This window comes from Mycetomoellerius zeteki, unplaced genomic scaffold (assembly GCF_001594055.1).
Source record: "Mycetomoellerius zeteki isolate Tzet28-1 unplaced genomic scaffold, Tzet1.0 scaffold1124, whole genome shotgun sequence".
In the NCBI taxonomy this organism is placed as follows: Eukaryota; Metazoa; Arthropoda; class Insecta; order Hymenoptera; family Formicidae; genus Mycetomoellerius; species Mycetomoellerius zeteki.
In genome coordinates, this window is record NW_017256045.1 from 16,970 (window position 1) to 22,339 (window position 5,370).

Below are 5,370 nucleotides of genomic sequence, written 5' to 3' on the forward strand. Positions count from 1 at the left end.
CCCCCTCTCTCTCTTCACCCCTCCCCCATCCCCGCTCCCACCCGCTTTTTCACCGTATTTCACTCTCTTTCGTTATATTAATTATATTTTAACGTCCTCTCTCACCTTTCACTTACACCTCCACCAACATTGACCCGGCGCACCCTTTCCCCCACACTCCCCACCCTCCCCTCATCACACCACTCTTCTCTTTTCGTCCTATCTCACTCTCTTTCGTCTTCTCTCACCCCCTTTCGTCCTCTCTCATCTTCGGCTGCTGAAAGTGTCTGATGGTCACTCAGGGTCGTGACCTTGACAATATGAGTCAGGGTAATTTTAATTTTTTGGGGTAGCTTCGTAACGCATGATAAATGACTGCTACAACCTTCCGAAGGTTGTTCGGTGTGATGACCTTCGTAATGTGTGGAAGGATCAAGGTCATTGGAGGTGAATTGTCCATTTTAATTTTAATAATTTCTCAATAATCAACGAGCGACTACCAAAACGGTTCGATGATTATTCAAGGTCATGACCTTGACAATATATGTCAAGGTTGACATTGTCGGAGCTGAATTCCCTATTTCATTTTTAGTAATTTTGTAACGTGCGACGGGTGACTGCTGCAACCTTCCGAAGATTATTCAATGTGATGACTTACACAATGTACGGGAAGATCGAGGTCATCGGAGGTGAATTTTAATTTCAATAACTTCTTAATAAACAACGAGCGACTGACGAAACCCTTCGATGGTCACTAAGGGTCATTACTTTGACAATATATGTCACGATCAGCGTCGTCGGAGTTGAATTCTCTATTTCATTTTTAATAACTTTTTAATGTGAGATGGGGGTGACTGCTAAATCTTCCGAAGGTTGCAGAAAATGTAACGGGAAAACAAGTATCGTATGAAGCAGGTTTATATTAAGTAATAATTCCAGATTGGAAAAAGGAATGAGATTAAGTAAAAGTTACCGAAATGTTTAAAACACTGATGAAAAGGCTACCCAAAGTTGAATTTTTATAGTTAAGAATCTTTCCATGGTTCTTATTTTATGAATCGTCTGTCTGAATAACTAATTGAAAAGGAACATTTTATGTTGTTATGTCCCGTAGACGCCACGATTCTTTTCTTTCGAAAGACGGCTCCACGCCGCGACTGACGATGGCATTTATGAGATTCGAATGCAATCTCTTGTTAACAATCTGAAAGAATTAGAAGGCCTAAAAAGCTTCCACGAAAACTCATAAATGTCACTCAAGGACGAAAGAACAACGGTGATACGAGGCTGGAAACGCTAGGCTCGCGAAATCCATACGTCTGCGTCATGCCCTAGCTGCTTCCTGAGGCAGACTAACAATTCCATATTAGGAAAAAACGCAGGGCTAGAAGCGGTACGATTACAAAATATGCCCATATAAGGAAATAACAACACCCAAGCCGCCACCCGAAAGTGACTAACAATTCCATATCAAGTAAAGATAAAGCCGGCGCTACGATATAAAACGATCCAAAACAATATCCCCCATATTAACGTTATCTGAGACCAGACTTAAGATTCCTTATACGCGAACATTCTAAGAAAACTGATTAAACGTCACGAATAATAGTTTACCCAGCTATATTTTTCGGGGCATAATAAAATTTGACATCCACTCGGAGCAATTTTTCCGCAGACTCGAGAAAATCGTTAATTACCTTCCCTTCAAAGCACTCTAGATTAACCACGATAGGACCTAAGAAAAAACTAAAAGTAAATCACCGCTTGACATCGCAACTTAACAATTGCGGACTAAGTGATTGGCCGACTACTATTGAGGATTGTGTGACGACGCGTTCTCTCGCGGACCCCTATTTATACCTCAAAAAGGGGCATCTTTTCCTTTGTCTAGGTATAATTGTAAACGCGACATATAAACACATACACATTAAATAAGTTTAGCAATAATTTATACCATCAGTTTACATATTATTTATAATCATTTTTTTTCTCTCTCTATCATTATGTTTTTATAATAAGTTTATGTTAATTTTAAAATGAACATCTCTTTGCCCAATAGGGCATATTTATTTAAAACCCCTCGTATCCAATATTCCCACTAGCATTCTTAAGTTCGCATGTAGTCCAGTCCTGGGTAAAAAGGATTAAGTTCCTTGACCCGAAAGTAGGACTGACGTTCGCACTGCTCAAAGGAAACAGGTGTCATAGAGTCCCTTCCGGACCCATATTCCAGAGCAATAAAAGGTACGTTCGACTCTCGGGTGTTCGCCTCTGCGCGTATACCTGAGAGACTGAGTCTAAGCAAGTCCTTCCACACCCTCTCATTTCCCTCCTTATCTCCTTCAATCAAACCTTCCAAAAGTTTGGACGAAACAATGCAAATATATATGTATAAAAATGCAGGGATGGGAAGTAAAGTAACGTCGTAAATTTTATCATTTATAAAAACGACTTGCTAACGACTTTATTGCAACGATAACTGACTATCAGGAGACGCGGTAGTGTCTCTGGCCATGTTAAAAAAAAACTACTTCAAGATTAATAAAAATGAAATGAAAGACACTACAAGTCTCTTATCCCGAGCCATCAAAATGCATTCTTCGGGGGTGCATAACTACTAAAATATAAAAAATTTTGAAATTTCAAACTTATAAAAAAAATTTAACAATTTATAAATCAAAACTATTAATCGTTTAATAACGAAAAACTATTTTCGTTTAATTAAAACTAAAGATCATTAAAGTATTTTTAAACAACTATTAATAAGACAATTTTATAATAATTAAAAAAACAAAAGATTTGTTCAGATAAACATTTAATAAGATATAAAAATATTTATATTAATCAATACAATAAAAAAATAATGATAAAATTAGTAAAATAACAACCAAATAAATAATTTTTAAAAATAAAAAATAATTAAAAATTTAATTTTAGGAACTAGGCAAAATAATTAAGTTCAACTGTTTAATAAAAACATTGTTTTTTGATTATAATAAAAAATACCCTACTGCTCAATGAAAAATTTTTAAATAGCTGCAGTATATTGACTGTACAAAGGTAGCATAATAAATTGTTTTTCAATTGTAAACTAGAATGAATGTAATAATGAAACTTAAACTGTCTTAAATTAAAAATAATGAACTTAATTATTAAATAAAAATTTTTAAATAATTTTATGGGACGAGAAGACCCTATAGAATTTTATATACAATATATTTACCATTACCTTAATTTCGTTATAAATATAACGTATATTTAATTGGGAGGATTGTTAAATTAATAAAACTTTAATTAATACAAAATACAAATTAATAAAATTAATTAAGAAGGAAAAATTAATTAAAAAAGAATTAATTATCTTAGGGATAACAGCGTAATAGTTTTGGAAAGTACATATTTATAAAACTGATTGCGACCTCGATGTTGAATTAAGAAAGTAATTAAATGTAGAAGTTTAATATTTAAGTCTGTTCGACTTTTAAAATCTTACATGATTTGAGTTTAGATCGGCGTAAGCCAGATCGGTTTCTATCTATAATCATACCTAATAAATATTTGTTCGAAAGGACTTTATTTATGAATTATATTCTTATCCTATACACAAAAAATCTACTTAATTAGATAAAACTATAATAATAAAATTAACCTCACAATCTACCGTTAATTTATTATTTTTTACTTATTACTTTGGCAGATTAGTGCATTAAATTTAGAATTTAAAATTAAATATAAAAATAAACCTATATTAAGTAATAATTTTATTATACTTAAAATACTTAATAATAAATCTAATGAGATTAATTATCCTAGAAATTTATGTATTAATTAGAGTAGCATTCTTAACACTACTAGAGCGAAAAATCTTAAGATATATCCAAAATCGTAAGGGCCCAAATAAAGTTGGCCCTGCTGGATTACTACAACCTTTTAGAGACGCAATTAAACTATTCAACAAAGAACTATTTACAATCTACAAATCAAGATACTTAATATACTATATCTGCCCCATCATTCTATTTTCAATAAGATTAATAAACTGGTTTTTATACACATATGTCACCAACTTTTACTTTTTAAATTACTCCTTACCATCCTTAATTATTATCCTTACTATTATAAGGTATATATTTATATTTATAGGATGGGCATCAAACTCCATATACTCTCTTATAGGAGCCGTGCGAGCAATCTCCCAAACCCTATCTTACGAAGTAAGATTAATCATAATCTTTTTAATCTTAATGATTATAAGTGAAAGATACTCCTTTAGAGATTTTATTAAATGACAATATCATATGTGATACATTTTTATAATCATACCTCTATTTATAGTATTTATTATTAGAATACTAGCAGAACTAAACCGCAGACCAATGGATTTCATTGAAGGAGAATCTGAATTAGTATCAGGATTCAATGTAGAATACTTTAGCGGTACCTTTGCATTAATTTTTATAGCTGAATACAGAATAATTATCTTCTATAGATACCTAACTACAATATTATTCATTAGACTAGCAAATTCCGAGTGACTGGGAGTGTATATCAATATAATAGTCTACTTAATTATGCTATTACGAGGAATACTCCCTCGAATGCGATACGATGAACTAATATACTTGTGCTGAAAAATTATCCTGCCATTCATTTTAAACTATATAATTTTCATAATAATGTTTAAAGTTACATTTATGTTTTTTACTTAGCCCAACTTTAGCTCAATTCAACCTAAGCCAACTATTAAAAATCAAATTAACACACAATTAAAAGCAATAAAAGCAATAATTTTAAAAAAATTAATAGAAAGTTAAATTTCTTTATTATGTTTTCAAAACATATTCTTCTTTCAAGATCATTAATTTTTTATCGTCACTATATTTATCTCACTAACCAATCATTAATAATACATTAAATAAATATTTTTAATACACCACACTTATTACATTCTACTCAAACAAATAGTCATTTCTATTTATTCCCACTTAACCGCCTAGTATAACACCCCCTCTTCTAATAAAACAAACTAACAAATAAAACCAACAATTTATTTAACCCAATTCATTTAACTACTAAAATTAAACCAAAACTTTTCTTCTTAACTTACTCATTACAAGTAAATTTAAAACTCTTAGATAGCCCATAATTAATATATAAAACAAAAAAAAAACAAAAAATAAACAATAATTATACCCTGTCTAATAACAACATAAGGGTCCTCAATTACTTGGGCACCAGCCCAAGTAAGCAAAATAAAATTATTAACAAAAATTCAGTAAATTAATTGATGTAAAACATACATAGGAGATATCTTAATGTATTTTGAACTAACTAAAGGTAAAAAAATAAAGAACAACTAATGACATAACTAATGCAACTACCCCCCCCCCC

General features: G+C 31.3%; 1 pseudogene; it reads right to left on the bottom strand.

Moving 5' to 3' along the window:
• The window catches only part of LOC108727037 (cytochrome b-like), an 11,917-nt pseudogene that overhangs the window by 5,718 nt on the left and 829 nt on the right, over nt 1-5,370 (bottom strand).